Below are 9,584 nucleotides of genomic sequence, written 5' to 3'. Positions count from 1 at the left end.
CACAGGTTGTGCCAAGTCCTGTGGTGGGCACCCTGGGAACCACCAAGAAAAGGAACCTGCCAAACCCCAGGACACCCATGGGGAAGGGACAGAACTTTTCAGGGTAGAATAGATTGGAGGGGACCCAAAAGGGGCTCGTGCTGATCCTAGGACCCTAGGCTGGATGTTGTGTCCCAGGAGCACTTGATGGGGAGTCTGGGCACAGAGTTTCTGCTGCACTGCAGGGTCCAGGCTCGGAGAAGGATCTAGTCGTGGGAAAACAAGGGGACCCCTAAGCATTCTGAGGGAGGTGATGGCCCCTCTTCAGCCTCAGTCTTCTCCCCTGTAGAATGGGGGTGAGCATAATATTGAACTCGCAGGTCTGTCGAGGGGGGTCTACGGCTTAATAAATGAGCCTTCTATTGGGTACCTTGCCCCGGCCAAAGCCTGCATGTCCGGTTCAAAATCCCCCAGAAGCGGAATTCATTCATTCATGCCACACGCATTTATTCATCTCTCCGCCAGGAGCACCCGGTCTGGGGGAGACAGAACTGGCTGATCACTCCGAACTCTGCAAAGTCAGGACTGGGCAAGGGGAGACACGGCCCGAGGGGGAGCGGGATTTGGTCCCCCCCCCCCACAGGAGCCTTGCATCTTCCCCCCAACTCCGCCCCTCTTGGGGTCGATCTGCCCTCCGCCCAGGGCTTAGGTCGGGAATTGGGGTTCCCCCTTTCTCCTGACACCAAACGCCCCACAGCAGGAACGCGTGCCCCCCACTTCACACCCTGAATCTGCGCTCTTCCTGTCCCCTCCCACCCCGAGCTCCTCCCATTGTTAAACGAATTGTCTCGGATTCCCTCCGTGGCCACCAGGTGGCAACAGCAGCACGTGTCTCCCAGGCCTAGAGACGGTGAGGGGGCACCCCCCCCCCCGCCCCCGCCAGCCCGCTACGGAGTTTGCAAAATAGACTTTTCCGGTTTTAAGTGGGGGCGGGAGAGGGAGGGGTGAAGATTAGAACCCAGAACTACTGAATTTTGTGGCGCAAGGACCTGAAGCTTCTGGGTGAGAACCGTCTGCCCCATAAGCTGGGAGAATAGAGGCCCAGGCCCCACCCCTTTGGGGGGGGCCCCAGTTTCCCCTATATGCATCTAGACGGGGAAACAGAAGCACTTGGCCCCAGTGCTCTAACCACGAGTGACTGCTCACTGCTCCGCGCATGCTCCCTCCCTTGAATTTGCCACCTCCCGGCTGGGCAGGCCTTTCCTTGTGAATCAGTTCTCATTCTTTGGTGGCAGGACCAAGTGGGCAGTCAGGAAGGGATGCTGGGTCAGCAGCCTCATAAAAAAGACGGGAGTGACCTGAGCCCCTGGCTTAGAACTACCCCCTCAAGTCCAGGACCCCACACCCACCCCTACCGCTCCTGTGAAACCTCCAGGAAGCTAAAAGCCGAACCCTGTTCCGTGGCCCCTGGAGTTAACAAACCCACACCTAGGTACAGCCCCCTGGGTCCAAGGAGTAGGAGACAGACATTCATTGAGCGCCATCCGGAACTCTTGGTGTTGTGAATGGGGAAGACGGAGTCCTTGGTTCCACTGGGGGGAAAACTGAAACTGCCTTGGGAGAGAAGCTTTCAGGGAGGACAGCAGCCCAGACAGATGGCTCCCTAGTCCCTGGATCCAGCCATGCCTGAAGCCCACCATCTTGGGAGATATATATACATAGATATAGATATATACATACACACACATACATATATGTATATATAATATACATGTGTGTATATACATGTGTGTGTATATATGTGTGTACATATATACATATATATACATATATATGTGTGTATATATATATATATATTTTTTTTTTTTTTTTTTTTCTTCCTCCCATCAGGTTCCCTTTTTGTTGAAGCCACTTTGAGTTGTTTCTGCTGCTAGGAAATGACCCGTAGGAGTTACCTCTCTGGGTCTCTGTTTGCCTGTCTATATAATAGGAAGGGGTTCAGAGCACTGGTTTGGGGTCCCTACCTCAATGGGTTGGTCAACCCTGCTTAGCAGAGCCCTGGCCCTGTGATTATTGAGCACCTGCTGTGTACTCATGACTCCAGGGCCCTCTGAATGTCCTGCCCTCGGCTCCTCTCAGAAGCTCCAGCAGTCAGGACTCTAGGAGTAGACCCATCTCACATCTTTATTCATTCCTTGACTCATGAAGTCAGCGTTGAGCGCCTACTATATGCCGTCCTGAGGAACTTGGGGTGGGGTAGGGGAAGGCGGACGCTAATCTAATCACCACACAGGGGGTTACAATAACCCGGAGAGAGTGAGGAGCGAAAGTGTGAAGAACAGTGGGTAAGAGAGGGCTTCCCAGAAGGGGTGATACCAGAGCCAAGATGGTGAGGGGAGGCCTGCAAAACGAGGGAGCAAAGGCCCTGAGGCAGGTGTCGCTGATGGGGGAGTGGGTGAGCCGGGGGGGGGGGGGATAGAGGTCACTGCCTACTGGGGCCTAGGGGTTTTATTCCTAGGCTGGCGGGGGGATGTCCTGGAGCAGGATTGTTGAGACCCAGTTTGTGAGTTGTTCAAGGATTCTTCCTGCTGCTGTTCAGAGGAGCCGGTGACTCAGCCCTGCTGGCCTCAGTGTTCTGGTCTGTGAAATGGATAAGGTGACCTCTCCAGAGGTGAGAGGTGGCCCCTTCTCACTCCCTCACCTCTGTCTCTGTCTCTCTTGGTCTGACTCCCTTTCACCATGGCTTCCGCCATGAGTCGGGAAGCATGTCTCTATCAGAGAGATAGGCTGCCTCAGTTTACCTCCCCAGATACCTCCCTCCTCTATTTCTCCAGTGGCCTCTGGGCTTGGTCAGAAAGAGACATTGGCTCTGTCTCTGCCCTCAAGCCAGGATGAGGCTGAGGTATCACTGGCCTCCGGGAACCCTGGGCAGCGGGAGATGACACGGGACAGCCGTGGCCTGGCCCTCACACATACCTGCCTGCACCCTGCCCCCCACTATGCGCCTTTGTTCATTCCTCCTTTTTTGTTTTTCCCTGTTTTTTTTTTTTATTTTGTTTTTTAGACGTGTCCACATACCATACAAAGCTCCCTTGCAAAGTAAACTATTCTGTAGCGTTGGGCCACCTTTGTCTGATTCCAGAACATTTTTACCACCTCCAAAGGAAACCCTTTGGCCATGAGCAGTCCCTCCTCATTCCACCTCACCCAACCCCTGGCAACCACCAGCGTGCTTTCTGTCTCTCTGGATGGGCCTGCTGGGACATTTCCTATCCGTGGAATCGTGCAGCCCGTGGCCTTTTGGGTCTTGTTTTGGGGAAGAAACAGCATCATGTTTTTGAAGTTCATGCATGTTGTAGCATGAATCAGAACCTCGTTCCTTTTTATGGGTGAATAATATTCCGCGGCGTGGATGGGTCGCTCTTTTATTTCTTCATTCATTCCTGGACGGCATCCCGGTGGGTTCCCCCTTCTGGCGACTGTGACCAGGGCTGCTGTGAACGTGGTCTGTAGGCGCTGCTGGGTTCCCATCGGCAATGTGTGGGGTTTCCCATTTCCCCACCTCCTCATCAATACCTGTTATTTCCCATGGGGGGAGGGGAGCCATCCTAGGGAGAGGCGGGGTCTCACCGTGGTTTCACCTGCATTGCCCTGAGGACTGTTGGCCTTGAGCGCTGTTGCACGTGCTTACTGGCCATTCGTACATCTTGGGAGAGATCTCTATTTGGATCCTTTCCTTATGTTTCATTGGGTTATTTATCTTTTTATTATTGGGTCCCAAGCGTTCTTTCTATAGTCTGGATATTGATCCCTTGTCGGATAGAAGATTTGTAAATCTTTTCCCCCGCTCTGTGAGTTTCCTTTTCACTGACTTTAAGAGTGTCTTTTGTAGAAAAAAAAATTTTTTTAATTTGATGGAGACTAATTTACATGTTCCTTTGGTTGCTTGGGATTCGGTGTCCTATCTAAGAACGCTCCCGGTCTTTGCGCACCTCTCCCATCCCCCTGCCCCCAGCGCCTCCCTCTAGTCCAGCCCGCAACCCCCCTCCCCCGCACTGGCGTTGGGACATCTGCGCCCTAGTCTCCTAACCGGGAGGCCTCTTGGGCAGGCGCCCGGCCGCCTCCATCAATGTTTAATAACGAACGGAGCGCACGGAACCTTGGCACCGATGCGGGAAACCCCGCCCGGAGCCACCCGCCCCTTGGCGCCCCCTGTGGCCACGCGTGGGGGCCGCGACCCCGCTGGGCCCCACTGTCTAGGTGGACCAAGCAAGCACCGGGTGGGGAGGGGTACGGCACTTGCTGCACACACACACACACACACCCTGTGCTGGGGCGAGGGCGTGGGTCGCGCCCCGAGTCCTCCCCACCCTGGGCCCGAGCTGCTCCTGGCTCCCCGCCCGCCCCGGGCTGACCCTGCCGGCGGGAACCGCCTGCTACCGCGCGCCGGCCGCTCCTGCTGAAACCAAAACACCCAGGAGGGAAGAAAAACACTCCAGGAGGGCTGGTGGGGGAAGGGGGCAGTCGCGGATGTGCCTTCGGGTTGGGGGCTGGGGGGGTCTCACGGATGATCCGGGGCTGCCCTGGCTCTGCCCCCCCCCCCCCGGCTGTGCAGCCCCGGGGCTCTCTGAGCCTCAGTTTCTCCATGGGTGAAATGGGGGTAGTGAGTCCTCCTTGGGGGTGGGGAGCGGGGGAGAGGGAGCAAGGTGAAGCTGTCGCTAACATCCTCCACGATAATATTCAAGTCATGGTTTGTGTGCGTCTGGGTGGCTCAGTCGGGCGAAGCTGCTGCCTTCCGCTCAGGTGGTGATCCCAGGGTTTGGGGATCGAGCCCCGCATGGGGCTCCTTGCTGGGGGGGTTGGGGAGTCTGCTTCTCTCTCTCACTCTCCCTCTGTGCTCCCTTTCTATCTCAAATAAATAAATAAAATAAAATAAATTAAAAACAAAACCAAAGCCATAGTTTGCCCAAGAGCACATGGAGATTTAATGCTCTACTGTGGTCCAGGGGACAGGGGGCTGATCCTGAGCCCCCAGCTTCCTGTGGATTTGCAGGGGGTGGCGGGTTGTGTCTCCCTGACTGCACTCCCCTCTATTCTTCCCATTTCTCTCCCTTTCTCTCGCCTCATCTCTCTCACTCCCTGTCTCTCTGTACTTCTGTCTCTCCCTCAAGCCTGCCTGAGGATCTCCCAGACTATCCATGCGCGAGCCGGTGTGGTGTCAGTCTAGGCATCTCCAGAAAGCCCAGTCCTAAGGTTCCCGCATCTGTCCCCAGGGTGACCTCGGGGGCGGCTCCAGGAAGCCCAGAGGGCCTCACCTGCTGTCCAGAAGACAGACTGCATAAAAATCCCTCTCAAACCTCGGAAACCCAGCAACTCAGCATCCAGTCTCACCGCACAGCCACACACACACACACCTCCCCGTGGCCACATTTTTAAGTGGGGAAACTGAGGCCTGTATCACGAAGAGTCTCATCCAGAGGCTCCAGCCCCAGGGGCATCACTGGTCACTCTGGTCCAGCCACCAGGCTCGGTGGCTTCAGACTGCCCTCCAGTCTGCTGTCCCCTGGGCCTGCCCCATAAATAGTCATTGCAAATGCTTCCACCCGGGGAAGGCTGGGCAGTGACACTCTCACCTCCCCGAGCTGGTTTCCCAGTGGCTGTGGTCTGGCGGGTGGCCCAAGTCACGTCCCTGGTGCCAACCAGGAGTGGGGGCTGGAGGCAGGGTCTGAGGTGGAGCCTCTGGCCTGGGGAGCACCTCATTGGCCCTGCTCCCTGCCTTTCACCCTAACTGTGGGGGTGGGGGTGCAGGAAGGGGGTCTCAGGCTGAGGGTCCCTTCTTTAGGAAGCCCCCAGTTCTGGGTACCTCCTTCTGGCCTAGACGCTACAGAACCGGGAGTATCTAGGCCCGAACCTTGCCAGCCTGGGGTCTTGGACTTCTCCCTGCACAAGGCAGGGACCTGAAGGTGGCTGAGACTGAACGGAAGAGTGAACAATCCTACAAGCACAGACATGGAAGGCCATGCAGATCGAAACCTGAATTCCTAGCACACGGGGGGCTCCCACTCCAGCCCCCATCTGAAGCCAGGTACTAAATAATACATTCTAGAGTGGGACATTTGATGCTTCTCCCCGCCCCCCACCCCAGGCATCCCAACAATAGGGATTGTTGTCCTGGGTTCGAATCCCTCCTCTGCCACTCATCAACTTGCATGGCCACTCTGTCTCTTTGGGCCTCAGTTTCCCCTTTTGTAAAACAGTGATTGTGCCCTGGTCTCCGAGTCGCTGAGGGGAGTAAATAAACCAGTATGAAGCTGGGTCAGGCCTATTGTCAAACGTAAGTGGTGAGCGTCTTCCCTCCGACAAGACTGAAATTATAGAGAAAATCAGAGGTGGAAGGACAGTGTTTGTATCGGGAAGAGGCTGACTGCCCTGGTGAGTCAGCGGGAGGTCCTGAATCTCCCTTCCAGACCCTGGCCACCTCTTTACTGCCTGCTGTCCCTTTCAGCCTCTCTTTTACCTAGATCCTTCTGCTCCCAGATCCTCAGTTTACTTTCCTGTGATATGGGATCAAACAGACATCCTTGACTCTCTTCTCCATTCTCCAGCAAAACTGCTCCCAAATCTGACCCTTTTCTCCCCACTTGGTCCAGCCCCGGTATCTATCCTTTGAACCAACACAGGCACTGCCTCCCTGCTCTCCTTGCTTCTGCTCTCAGCCCCCATAGAATCTTCCCTCCGTGGCAGCTGGAGTCAGACTTGTCCTTCCTTTCTCCAGAACCCTCTATGGCTCCCATCTCCCTTAAGGTAAAAGCCAAAATCCTCCTCGTAGCCACAGGACCCTGCTGGTCTTCCTGCTCTCACTTCCCAGCCCCCCCCCCCCCACACTCCCCAGGATGTTGCCAGAGGTTCTTAGGTGTCTTTGCAAGAAAGAATTCAAGGAGAGACCAGGCATAACGGTGGAGTGGGGCAAGAAGGAACATATAATTAAGAGCGAAAATACACTCTCTGAGATGTGAGAGCAGGCGAGCTCAAGGGAGAGCTGTTGGGCCTGGGGTTTGGGTCTGTATCTTTTATTGACAGTTGTTAACTAAGGGGTGGAATATTTACTTCTTGGGGAGGAGAGTTTTGGGGGAGCAGGATTTTGCATTTTTTTTTTCTTTTGTCTTGGGCCTGTCTAGTTCGATCCGGCTTTTTGTGGCTTTGTTTTGGAGAGCTGCCAGGACAGACCTCTGACTTTCCAGATAGCTGACCGTGACTCACCCTTTACTGGCCTCCAGGCATCCTGTTAAAGCCTAACTAGCTGCCTCCTCTCACACAACCCGCTAGGTCCACATTGACCTCCTAGAAACTCCTCCACGTTAGGCACACTCCTGCCCCAGGGCCTTTGCACAGGCTGTGCCTCTGCCTTGGACACCTGCATGTCTCCAGCACCTCCTTCGTTCAGGTCTCAGCTCCGATGTCCGCCCACGTTGCCTTTCTTTTTCTCTTGCCATCAGGACTCTGTGTTTTGTTCACAGGCATGTGAAACCAATGCGCTTAATCATTGTGTTCACAAACAACCACATTTGTAGTAAGAGTCATTTACCAGGCGCTTACTCTGTGCCAGGCCCTGGGCTGGGCGCTGGCGACACAGCTGAGGACGATTGAGACCTAGCCCTGCCCTGGTGGGACATATAGCCTGGGGGCAGGGAGGGAGATGGACAGAATGAATAAAATAGGACACGTGGCCAGATGCGGCAGAGAGAGGGTCTTTCCCAATCAGACCTCCTGGAAGAGGTGGCATTGAGGCCCGAGCCCCAAGATGAGAATGAGCATAGGGAGATGATGGGGGGAGAGACAACAAGCCTGGACTCATGGACCCCTGGGGGCCACGGGGAGGGGGTTGCTCTTCATCTTCAGGATGATGGTGCCCACCTAAGGGCACCCTGGGAGGTCTTGAGGTAGGTGATAGGATTTGATTCATGTTTCCCAAAGGAAAGAGCAGCTGTGTGGGTCTCACCAGTTCACAGGTAGGGAAACTGAGGCTCAGGGAGGTGAAGCCATTTACCCAGCATCCCCAATCCAGTATCTCCAACCAGGAGCCTGCAAATCCCTCCCTTCCACCCACCCAGGGCTGCCCAGTTGCAGGTGGGTAAACTGAGGCACAAAGGTGCCCTCACTTCCTAAGGTCCCCGAGGAACACAGTCAGCCCTCCTTCAATCCCCTTGCCCCTCCCCATGCAGCCTTACTGGGGAACTTTCTCATAGGGAGGAAACAGCAGCGGCAGCTTTCACAAGTGGGTGGCCAAAGCCTCAGTCCCAGTTTCGGTTTGCAAATAGCGTCTGGTTCCAACCGCCTGCCCGCCCGCCCAGCTGCCGCAGCCACAGCCCGGGGAGGCTTGCAGCGCCATGGTCTGCGTGCAAAATCTGAACAACCTGTCCCCTCTGGGGAGGCAGGGCAACCTGGGACCCAGGGGGGAGGGGCGGTCAGGGGGGGTCTGCGGCCCACGTGGGCGGTGGAGCCAGGGGCCTGGGAGTGCACCGAGCACTCCTCCCCACCGAGCTTTGATCACTCATTCAATCAACAGTCCACAATTACTTCCTGCTTTGCTGAATTAGCACAGTTTATTCTCCCAGCGAGCATGTACTAAGTGCTTACTATTGGGCAGGCTGTGTCTCAGGTCCTGACTCATTGGATCCCCCCCAACAGCCCTCTATAAGGCAATGTGTGAGATTCCTGGGGCTGCTGGAACAAATGCCCACGAACCCTGCCTGGGTTTAAACGAACTGATTCTCACACAGTCTGGCGGGGGGCTGGGGCGGGGCGTGGTGGGGAGCGGTCTGGAACCCAAGTGGTGGTGAGGTGTGTTCCTCCTGGTGGCTCAGAGGGAAAGTCCATCCCAGGCCTGTCTCCCAGCTTCTGGTGGCTTCCAGCAGCCCTTCGAGTTCCTTGGTTTGTGGCTGCATCACCCCGATATCTGCCTCCATCTCCACGTGGACTTTGTCTCTCTGTCTTCTCTAACTTTTATAAGGATACCTGTCATTGGATTTAGGGTCACCGGAGTCCAGGATGATCTTGTCTCCGGATCTATAACTCATGACGTCGGCAGGGACCCTTGAGAAAATTGGACCAAGGAAATTGGAAGATCTAATTGGCCTTATCAAGCCATGTATGGGTGGGGCAGCCATGCACCTTGCAAGGGGAGGGGAGCTCTGAGGAGTTGTAAGAAACGGGAGGATTTTACCAGAAGGAGCATGGGGTAAGACAGTTATCAGCAAAAGAAAAGAAAGGGTTATTCCAGGCAAGGCCACCTTTCCTTAGGGAGAAGGGCAGGTGGTCTGGTTAGATGGATGACCTCTTCTTCCCTTTGTGGGGTGGGTGGAATGGAGAGGGCCCACATGTCAGACAGCTCACTGGTGCTGATCAGAAAATTCTCAGCTGACTGGTTAAGACTAACATTCTGGGGGAGGTTGAATCTGCAGTTAGGTTAGGTATTAAGCCCCTCTGTGGTGACTTGACCGAAGTGACACCATTTTAGGCTGGTGGTTTTCTTTTTAACACCCTTTATGGTCACATTCCAAGGTTCTGGGTAGATATATCTTTTGGGGGCCACAATCTAACATTCT

This window comes from Ursus arctos, unplaced genomic scaffold (genome assembly GCF_023065955.2).
Source record: "Ursus arctos isolate Adak ecotype North America unplaced genomic scaffold, UrsArc2.0 scaffold_14, whole genome shotgun sequence".
Taxonomy (NCBI): Eukaryota; Metazoa; Chordata; class Mammalia; order Carnivora; family Ursidae; genus Ursus; species Ursus arctos.
Note: the sequence above shows the minus strand (reverse complement) of the source record.